This window comes from Canis lupus, chromosome 32 (assembly GCF_048164855.1).
Source record: "Canis lupus baileyi chromosome 32, mCanLup2.hap1, whole genome shotgun sequence".
NCBI classification, from domain to species: domain Eukaryota; kingdom Metazoa; phylum Chordata; class Mammalia; order Carnivora; family Canidae; genus Canis; species Canis lupus.
In genome coordinates, this window is record NC_132869.1 from 15,040,845 (window position 1) to 15,052,701 (window position 11,857).

The 11,857-nt window shown below is 36.9% G+C and overlaps 1 pseudogene; it reads right to left on the reverse strand.

The window, feature by feature from the left end:
- Window positions 1–9,065: 9,065 nt before the first annotated feature.
- LOC140622633 (large ribosomal subunit protein eL33 pseudogene) lies at window positions 9,066–9,559 on the reverse strand (annotated as a pseudogene).
- Window positions 9,560–11,857: the final 2,298 nt, after the last annotated feature.

Sequence of the window (11,857 nt, forward strand, 5' to 3'; positions counted from 1 at the left end):
GTGAAGCTACTTGCAAGCCAGCTGGGGCCTGGGATTCAGGAGAGAAATCAGAGCTGGAAATAGATTGGGAAGTTATTGGGAAGTAAGTGATTTGTTCACTATACAGGTAGATGTTCAGGTGCTAGCTGCTTGACAGGTTACTATGCCAAATTAAGAGATGTTACCCTCTTCTGTTTGAAGGTTATCATCAGATAGGGCAACATCATCCTCTGAAAAAATAATCCTTTTGATGTACTATTTTTTTTTGATGTACTATTAAAGATGAATTATATATTGGATAGATCATGGTCTGGCATAGTTTTGATTCCTGTGTTCTTGTGGCAGTTCAGCCAGTGTCATTGTAAGCATACTCTTGAGTAAATGAATAAAGTAAAAATTGCTAATTTTTGTTTAATGATGAATTTTCTTTATGTCACTAAACTTGACTAAAAAAATTTTTTTTAAAGATTTAATTTATTTATTCATGAGAGACACAGAGAGAGGCAGAGACATAGGCAGAGGGAGAAGCAGGCTCCATGCAGGGAGCCTGATGTGGGACTTGATCCCAGAATTCTGGGATCATGCCCTGAGCCAAAGGCAGGTGCTCAACCACTGAGCCACCCAGGTGTCCCAACTTCACTAAAAAATTAATAAAATAGTCTTCCTGCTCATTTCTGCCTCAAAGTGACTTTAGGCAAAGTCACTTACTGAGTGTCCTTAGCATCTAGAATCTGAAAGAGATAATGTTTTTGTCCATCTCATTTATACTAAGGAAGCCTGAAGTGACTACAGACCAATATGGAGGCATAAGAGATTCCAGAATTTCCCTCCTCCCATGGATGCACCAAATGTATAGCTACACATGGAGTAATTCTCTCTGAGAGAAATCCAGAAACTAGTGGCTGAGTGACTCCTACATATCAGGCAACTGAGAAGATATACACATCTAACTGGGTAGGAAAATCTGAAACAGTCTCCCCATAAACCCTACCCCTGGTACAGCACCATATAATCCAAGGGAAATCCTAACTCCCATCTTCTCCCTGAGAAGGAAAGGGTTTGAACTGCCCATCTAGTGCTCCAACTTTTAAGACTCCTGACCCCCAAGAGATGAGATCCCAAACACCTAGCTCTGATAGTCTATACAGCTGGGATTCCTGAGTTCCACAGAACTATAGCGAATAAAGAAGTTGTTCTTAATGGTGTGTGACTACTCACTGTGGCTATGCCTCCAAGCCTCAGTGCAGACAGTGCTGGCAAAAATGCCAGTCTTTCCCTGGAAAGGGTTTAGCTATATACAAGCTGCTGCCTGGGGGCCCAGCTTCCAGTTAGCATGCATTTTAGTGCTGACCAAGATCTTCCCTGGAGCCTGAACAAGCTGATAGGCACTTCCATACCTTTCGCTGGGCTCATTCCAATGGTAAAACCAGGTCATTGGCATCTCTCTGGAAGGAGCTTCATACATATGTCTGGTGCCACAGCTTTTGTGGCTGCCACCCAAGGGACAAGCTTCCAGATTGCCTGGATCTGATAGCCAACAGGACTTGCATTCATGAATCCCACAGGACTGAAGCAGACAAAGAAGCCGTTGTTAATGGGCTTGCACAAGAGCACTCACTGTGGCTATCCCCGCAGGGCTCAGTGCAGAGAGCAGGCAAAAACACCCATTTCCCAGTCTTTCACTGGAAGAGGTTTGACTGCATACTTTACAAGCCACTGCCTGAGGATCCAGCTTCTAACCAGTGTGTATCTAGGGGATAACTCTGATTCTCCCTGGAGTTCATCTTTCCCCTCTAGCTCCCTTCAACAATAAAATTAAGTTGCCAGTATCTCTCTGGAAGAGCTTGTGAATTCATGTCTGATACCTTAACTTTTATGGCTGCCACCCAAGGGATGAGCCCCTAAGTCACCTAGCTCTGATAATAAACGAGGTTTGCATTCATGAGTACAATAGGACTATAACAAACAAAGATGCAGTTTTCAAATGGGTTTAGGAGTAACTCCAACAGCTAACCAGCCAGTCTCAGCATAGAGGGAGTAGGCAAAAATGCCCATTTCCCAGTTTCTCCCTGAAAGGGGTTTAACTGCATGCTTTCCCTCCTGGTACCTAAGGGCCTAACTTCTAATCAGCCTGTAAGTAAGTGCTAACTGCAGGCCTCCCTTTGGGACACTAAAGAGGCCCACACTGAAACACATTATAATTAAATTGTCAGAAGTTAAATATAAAGAGAGATTCTTAAAAAGAGCAACAGAAACAATTTATTACAGACAAGGGAACCCCCATTAGACTACTAAAAAATTTTTCAGCAGAAACCTTGCAGTCCACAGTGGAGTGGGGTGGTATATTCAAAAGAAACAACTGCCAACCAAGAATATTCTACCTGGCAAATTTGTCCTTTAGAGAAGAAGATTTTTCCCATACAAGCAAAATCTGAAGGATTGCATCACCACTAGACTGGTCTTACAAGAAATGTTAAAGGAAACAATGTTAAGCTGAAATAAAAAGATGGTAATTAGTAACATGACACATGTAAGTACAAAACTCACTGGTAGAAGCACATATATAGTTAAATTCAGACTAATATTGTAATGATGGCATGTAAGTCACATAACTATAATACAAATGATAAAAGACAAAAATATTTAACAAAAATATTTAATGGATACACAGTATAGAAAAGATGTCAATTGGAACAGCAAAAACAAAATGAGGAAGGTTATATAAATCTATGCATTCAAAGTTAAGTTGTTATCAGCTTAAAATAGACTGTTATAACTATAAGATGTTTTATGTAATCCTCATGGTAACCACACAACAAAAACCTGTAGTAGATACACAAAAGCACACCACTACAGAAAAATGATCAACTTACAAAGGAAGAGAGAAAGGGAGAAAGGAACAAAGGAACTACAATAAAGTCAGAAAACAACAAAATTACAATAGTAAGTCCATACCTATCAATAATTAAATGTAAATGTACTAAATTTTCTAATCAAAAGAGATAGAGTAGCTGAATAGATTTCAAAAAAAAAAAAAAAAAAGACCAGCTATATGCTGTCTACAAGAGACCCACACTTCAGCTTCAAAGATACATATACACTGAAAGTGAAGGGATCAGGAAAATACTCCATGGAAATGGAAACCAAAAGAAAGCAAAGGTAGCTATACCTACATCAGACAAAATAGACTTTAAGCCAAAAACAGTAACAAGAGACAAAGGTCATTATATAATGATAAAGGAGTCAATTCATTAGGCAGCTATAAAATTGTAAATATATATGCACCCAACATAGAGTACCTAAAGATATAAGGCAAGTATTAACAGATCTCAAGACAGAAATAGCAATACAATAGTAGTGGATTTCAATACTCCACCTTCAACAATGGATAGATCATCCAGGCAGAAAATCGACCAGGAAACTTAAACTACATGTTAGACCAGATGAACGTAACAGACATTTACAGAACAGTCCACCCAACAGCAGCAGAATGCACATTCTTCTCAAGTATATATGGAAATTCTCTGATAAATCATATGTTAGGTCATGAAACAAATCTTAATAAATTTAAGAAGATTGAAATCATACCAACCATTTTTTTCTGACCACAATCCTATGAAACTAGAAATCAAATATGAGAAAAAAACTAGTAAATTGACAAATATGTGGAGATTAAATGATATGCTCCTGAACTGTGGGTCCAAAATAAAAATCGAAAAAGAAATTAAAATATCTTGATTCATGACAAGGAAACAAAATTGTAACTATGTGAGGTGATGGATCTTAACTAAACTTAACCATGGTAATCATTTCACAATATATACATATATCAAATCATTATGTTGCATACCTTACATTTGTAAGTGATATATGTCAATTATACTTAAGTAAAACTGGCGAAACCTTGAAAAAAATATTGAGACAAATGAAAATGGAAACACCATATATCAAAACTTCAAAGATGGAGCAAGAGCAATTCCAAGAGGAAAATTGATAGCAATAAATACCTACATTAAGGAAAAGGAAAGACCTCAAAATAAGCAACCTAACTTAACACTTCAAAGAACTAGAAAAGAACAAACTGAGCTAGAAGTTAGTAGAAGAAAGGAAATAGAGGCAAAAAAGACAATAGAGATGATCGATGAAACTAAGAGCTCTTTTTTTTTTTTTTAAAGATAAAGGATAAAACTTTAGCTAAGAAAGAGAGAGGGAAGATTCAAATAAAGTCAGAAATAAAAGAGATACCACAACTGGTAACACAGAAATACTAAGGATTATAAGAAACTGCTGTGAACAATTATACAATATACCCCAACATATTAGATAACCTAGAAGAAATAAATATATTTCTAGAAAAATACAACCTACCAAGACTGAATCTGAGGAAACAAATTCTAAAGAGATTGATTACTAAGAAGGAGACTGAGTCAGTAATCAAAATTCTCCCCTAAAAAAGCCCAGGATCAGATGGGTTCACTGGTGAATTCTACCAAACAGTTAATACAGATTTAATATGAATCTTCTCAGATACTTCTAAAAACATAAGAGGGATGAATACTTCCTTTTTTAAATTTTTTTAAAAGATTTTATTTATTCATGAGAGACACAGAGAGAGAGAGAGAGAGGCAAAGACACAGGCAGAGGGAGAAGCAGGCTCCATGCAGGGAGCCTGACTTGGGACTCGATCCCAGGTCTCCAGGATTAGGCCCTAGGCTGAAGGCAGTGCTAAACTGCTGAACCACCCGGGCTGCCCAGAATGAATACTTCTAAACTCATTTTATGAGGCCAGTATTACTCTAGTACCAAAGCCAGATAGGAATACCACAAGAAAAGAAAATTACAGGCTAATATTCCTGATGAATATAGATGCAAAATTTCTCAAGAAAATATTAGTTAACCAAATTCAACAGTACATTAAAAGAATCATACACCATGATCAAATGGGATTTATTTCTGGGATGCAAGGATAGTTCAACATATACAAATCAATAAATGTAATATGCCAGTCTAACAAAATGAAGGATAAAATCATACAGTCGGGATCCCTGGGTGGCTCAGTGGTTTAGCGCCTGCCTGCGGCCCAGGGCGTGATCCTGGAATCCCAGGATCAAATCCCATATCGGACTCCTTGCATGGAGCCTGCTTCTCCCTCTGCCTGTGTCTCTGCTTCTCTCCCTCTCTCTGTGTCTCTCATGAATAAGTAAATAAAAATCTTTAAAAAAATCATACAATCATCTCAATAGATGCAAAAAAGCATTTAATAAAATTCAATATCCTTTCATGATAAAAACTTCCAACAAATTGGACTGTACCTCAACAAAATAAGGCCATATATGACAAACCCACAACCAACATCATACTCAACAGTGAAAAGCTGAACATTTTCCTCTGAGGTCTGGACTATAACAAAGATGCCCACCTTCATCACTTTCATTCAACACAGAACTGCAAGTCAGGGCCAGAGCAATTAAGCAAGGGGGAAAAAAAAGCACCCAAATCAGAAAAGAAGAAATAAAATTATCTCCGCAGATAACATGATCTTATGTATAAAAAACCCTAAAGACTCCACACACACACACACACACACACACACACACACACACACAAAACTGTAAGACCTAATAAATGAATTCAGTAAGTTCAGGACATAATCAATATACAAAAAAATCAGTTGTGTTTCCATACACTAACAATCAACTATTGGAAAAAATATAAGTAAAATCTCATTTAAAAAAATTTTTTTTAAATCCCACTTACAGAAGCATCAAAAATAATAAAATACCTAGGAAAAAATTTAACCAAGGAGATGAAAGATCATCAGTACACTGAGAACTATAAAACACTGATGAAAGAAATTTAAAAAGGCAGAAATGGAAAGATATTCTGTGTTTCTGGATTAGAAGAATTAATACTGTTAAAATGTCCATACCACCCAAAGTGATTTACAGATTCAATGCAATCCCTATTGAAATAGCATTTTTCATAGAAAGAGAAAAAAACAATATTAAAATCCATGTGGAACCACTGAATAACCAGTCTTGAGAAAAACAAAGCTGAAGGCCTCACACTTCCTGATTTCAAAGTATATTACAAATCTATAGTAATTGCTATAGTGATTCACATAAAAACTAACACATAGATTAACAATACAGAAGAGAGAGCCTGGAAATAAACCCATGCGTATGTGATCAATTCATTTTTGACAAAGGAGCCAAGAACTGGGGAAAGGATGGTCTCTTCAATAAATAGTTCATATGCATATATCCATATGCAAAGGAATTAAATTGGATTCCTATCTTATACCATACACAAAAATCTACTCAAAATGGATTAAAAACTTGAACATAAGACCTGAAACCTTAGAACTCCTAGAAAAAAACATGGTGGGTAAACCCCATTGACACTGGTCTTGGGAATGACACCAAAAGCACAAACAACAAAAGCAAAAATAAGTGAGACTACATAAAACTAAAAGGTTTCTGTATTACAAAGGAAACTATCAACAAATGAAAAGTCAACCTACAGAATGGGAAAAATATTTGTAAACCACATATCCAGGAAGGGGTTAATACCCAAAATATACAAGGAACTTATACAACTCAATAACAACAACAACAACAATCCAATTAATGGGCAGAGGAACTGAATAGACAGTTTTCTAAAGAAGAAATCCAATGGCTAACAAGTACATGAAAAGGTGCTCAACATCACTAATTAGGGATATGCAAATCAAAATTACAAGGAGATATCACCTTATAACTGCTGGGACGGCTATTACAAAAAAGACAAGAGACAACAAATGCTGGCAAGGATGCGGAGAAAAAGAAACACATATCCTGTAGATGGGAATGTAAAATAGTATAGCCTCTATGGAAAAGAGTATGGAGACTGCTGAAGAAATTAAAAATAGAATTACCATATGATCCAGCAATCCCATTTCTGGGTATATACGTAAAGGAAATGAAATCACTCTCTGTACTCCCATGTTCATTGCAACATTATTCACAGTAGCCATGATATGGCAATAACCTATATATCAACTGACTGATGATTGGATAAAGAAAATATGGTATATGTGTGTATATATATGTATGTATATATATAAAGGAATATTATTTATCGTTATAAAAGAAGAAAATCCTAGTATTTACAACAACATGGATAAACAATTATGCTACCTGAAATAAACCAGACAAATACCACACAGTATAATTTATATGTGGTATCTGAAAAAAAAAGTTCAAAACAGAATCAGAGAGTAAAATGATGATTGCCTGGGATTGGGAGTGGGGAAAATAGGGAATGACCAGTATAAAAGTATAAACTTTCAGATATAAGATGAATAAGGTCCCAGAATCTAATATATAACAGTGATTATAGTTGATAATACTGTATTATATAACTGAAATTTGAAATTTGCTAAGAGAGTGGAACTGAAGTGTTCTCACCAAAATAGAAAAGAAAGGAAGCAAGGAAATGGAGGGAGGGAAGAAAGAAAATGATAAACATGTGAGGTGATGGGTGTGTTAATTAACTCAATGTTGGGAATCCTTTCACATTTATACATATGTGAAATCATCATATACTCTAAATATATTACAATTATATTTCTCTTCTTTTTTTTTAATTTATGATAGTCACACACACAGAGAGAGAGAGAAAGAGAGAGAGGCAGAGACATAGGCAGAGGGAGAAGCATGCTCCATGCACCGGAAGCCCGACGTGGGATTCGATCCCAGGTCTCCAGGATCGCGCCCTGGGCCAAAGGCAGGCGCTAAACCGCTGCGCCACCCAGGGATCCCTACAATTATATTTCTTTTTAAAAATATTTATTTATTTATTTATTTATTTATTTATTTATTTATTTATTTATTTATTTATTTGAGAGAGAGCATGTAAATGGGGGGAAGGACAAAGGGGAGAGAGAGAATCTCAACCAGACTCCCCACTGAGCTCATAGACGGAGGTAGGCCTCCATCTGATGACCCTGAACTCATGATCTGAGCCAAAATCAAGAGCTAGCTGCTCAATCAGCTGAGCCTGAGTCACTCAGGCATTCCTACAATTACATTTTTCAGTTGCACCTCAATAAAGCCGAAACAATAAATAAATAAATAAATAAATAAATAAATAAATAAATAAATAAATAAATAAAAATAAGCACACACATATACATACATCTAATAAATAAGTGGGAGCTGTTTTCTCAAGAGGAGACTGGCTTTGGAATACCAACTTTTCAGAATAAAATAAATTCTATATCACAATTCAAGGCATAAATTTCACCTCAGTGATTTGATGGTGGTAGCTGTTAGTCACAGAAGTAGACCTATTCTACAGGCTTTCTTGCTAGTATTATCTTGGACATGAATGAGAAAATACATTTAATTCTGTCTTATTTATTTGGTCATCACAATTGAATCCATCTATAGGTTTGTGTTCTTGTTTTTCTTCAGCAGTTTGGTAGTACTTATTGATACACTTGTTGCATTATTTTTATGTGACCTACTAGGTTAGGTATCTCTTTGGCTTTTCATTGCAGAATAGCACCAACCTTCCTGCCCCACCCCTCCATTTCCATACCTGGGAAGATAGAGTTCAGTGCCATAGACCTTGCTGTGAGTTTTACACCAATGCTGCCTGTGCCTAAAGCTGGTCCATTTCCATAACAGTTCTGATCCTAATGGCTTTTTGATGGCAAAGGTGTTTATGTACTTAGAGTTCCCACTCTACAATTAACTTACCATGATCTTTAAAGGTAAATGTAAAAATTTTGTTTTGGTTCACTGTACCTCAATAATGAAAATTAGCAGATGTCTTTCCATTATTTGGCTGAGCCAAATAGGAAATTCCTTATGGGCTCTGTCTGAGCTTAGATTTGAAATAATAAATATTACCATATCAAAAAAATCTTGTGAAATCTTGCTTCTAGCTGCCATCTTAAGAATTATGTGATGCGGTGAGCTGTAAAAGCGATTTGGTATATATAACATGTACTGATGTGAAAAGCTATATTTCTTGGGGTTCTGTGGGTGAGCTGGAACAAAAGAATATATGAAAGTTACCTGAATATTTAATGATACAGGTTTTTTTTTTTTTCAAATCTACACCTTTATTTATTTACTTTTCAGTAAGTTTAAATCCTTGAGGGGTACAGCATCACGCGGATTCTGTGGCCAATGGCTTTCGCAGGAAGGTTGCTTCGGAATTTGGCACGAACCATGCCGCTGTTTCCATGAGCACGAGTTAACTTTTCCCCACATTACTCTGGTTGTGTTTGGTTTGCCACCAGGAGTTGCTGTGTTGTTCTTTGCTTTGTACACATACATAAGCACATCGCTTGCCGAGATAGAACTCAGTTTCATCTCGAACATAAACACCTTCGATCATAAACACCTTCGATCTTAAGTAGAGCTGTGTGTGCTCCCTCTGGTTCCGGAGACCCCGTTTATAGCCGGCAAAAATGGCCTTGGACCAAAGCCTTCCAGACATAGTCGTCGCTTTAGGAGTCCTGTTCCCAGCAGGCCTCCACAGGCTCCAAGATGGCGGAAAGAGAGAAGCCAATGATACAGTTTTCTGGTTGTCACACATTTAGAAATCTGCAAACTCCTTAACATCATTACACAGTAAACAATATTTCCTGTATGCAAACTTGCAAGGAACATCTGTTTCTTAAATGCCCTTACTTTGTTTGAGTGTTTTGTTTTAGTGACAGATATGCTTCCAGTGTACAGAGAATCCTTTAAAGCAATGGATGTCAGTGGGAATAGTGGGAAATTTTGCCACCCAGGAAACCTTTGGCAAGGTCTTGAGACAATATTAGTTGTCACAACTGGGGGGATGCTACTGACATCTACTGGGTAAAGGCCAGAATTGCTGCTAAACATCTTCAAACGCACAAGTCAGCCCCCACAACAAAAAATTCTATGGTCCTAATGTCAACAGTGCTAACTTTAAGATACTCTGATTTAAAATGCTTAATATATATCATATATCAAATATTATTTATAATATGAATAATATTATATCCTTAAGAATGAATTTCAGGGGGGCACTTGATGGGATGAGCACTGGGTGTTATGCTATATGTTGGCAAATTGAATTCCAATTTAAAAAATATGTAAAAAAAAGACTCTTTTGCAAATGAAAAAAAAAGAATGAATTTCAAAAGGATGCAGGCATTTCTCATAGTTAGACATAGAATTACCCCATGACCCTGCAATTCCACTCCTAGGTATACACCCCAAAGACCTAAAAACAGGTATTCCAACACGTACATGTACAGGCATGTACATAGCAGCACTATTCACAATAGTCAAAATGTGAAGCAGTCCAAATATCCATCAATTGCTGAATGGATACACAAATCATGTTACATACATACAATGGAATTTTATTCAGCCATAAAAAGCATGAAGTACTTTGTATGTACTATATATGCTACATAGTGGAACCAAAAAAAAGTTATCTAGTTCAAAGAAGCCAGACACAAAGGCTTATTATTGCGTGATTCCATTTGTATGAAATATTCAAAACAGAGAAGTCCACAGAGACAATACAGATTGGTGGTTACCAAGGTCTGGGGGAAGGCAGGAATAAGAAATGACTATTGAATGAATATAAGTTTTACTTTGGGGTGACAGGAATGTTTTGGATCGAGATATAGATAGAGGTTGCACAATATTGTGAATGTCCTAAATATGACTTATGGTTCACTTAAATTTTATGTTATGTGAATTTCACCTCAGTAAATTATATGTATATATATTTTTTAAATAAAAGAAAAATCAAGCAAGTTTATTTCAAACTATGTCACTGATTAGTACCTTCTCACAAAAACTTCCCCAGAAGACACCTTATTCTTTATTTGCCTTTTCTCTTTGCTTGACTCACAAGAAGAGTCATCATCCACAGCAAAATTGGGGACCTGAATTTTTGCCAGTATCTCCCTGAGTTGATCCACCTCTGCACAATACTCATCCCAACTGACCTTCTAATTTTTCTCTAGGGAGCTGTTGGTACCACAGCTGGCCCTGCAGTTCCTTGATAGTCTTTTCAGACTCAAGCTGTTCTCTCTTCTGCTTTAGAGCTCCTTCTGTTATCCCTCCCAAGTGTTTATAGTTACTCTCAGCAATTTCTAGCAGGTGTCTCAATTAAATATACATATATTTTAAACATGGATGTAGGTATTTGTATTTGTATGTTCCCTTAGCTAATCTACCTTCTTCTACTTTATAATTACCTGAGCTCAGAACCTCCTGAATGGAGGTTCCAGTCTCCATTCTTTCCAGTCTCCATTGCCATCTGCTCTCCCATATTTTCCAAACTTGACATAAAAGAAAACGAAGCCTCAATAAACTGCTTCTTGACCTAGACAATAATATTTACCGTTGCCTGGTTTCTTTCTAAGAGGCAGACTGATGCTGTGGTTGGTGGTACCAGACACTAGGCCAGGTTCCGACTGGGGCTCTGCCACTTAGCCCTGGGTGATCTTGGGCAAGCTGCTTAACTTCCCTGTGTCTTGGGATCCTTGTCTATAAAATGGGATAATGGAACCTGCATTCTAGGTAAAGGCTGTGAGGTTTTAAACGGATCAAAACAGTGACCGCTCACTGTAAGCCCAGTGTACAAGTGAACTCCTACTATTACTATTTAAGCTGAATTCACGACTATTAATTTGAGTTATGTATGAAATTTAGCTCTCACACGGACGCATGTGGGACAAAGGAAGCTCCGTATCTTTCAGGGGGTAAGGGCCTGCTTTCTGATTCTCCGTGTCCTATTTAAAGAAAACTCTTGCTATAACATATAGGACCACACAGCAGGAAGCATGGCAACCTTAATGCCATCATCTGTCAAACAGTCGAGCAGGAAAAGC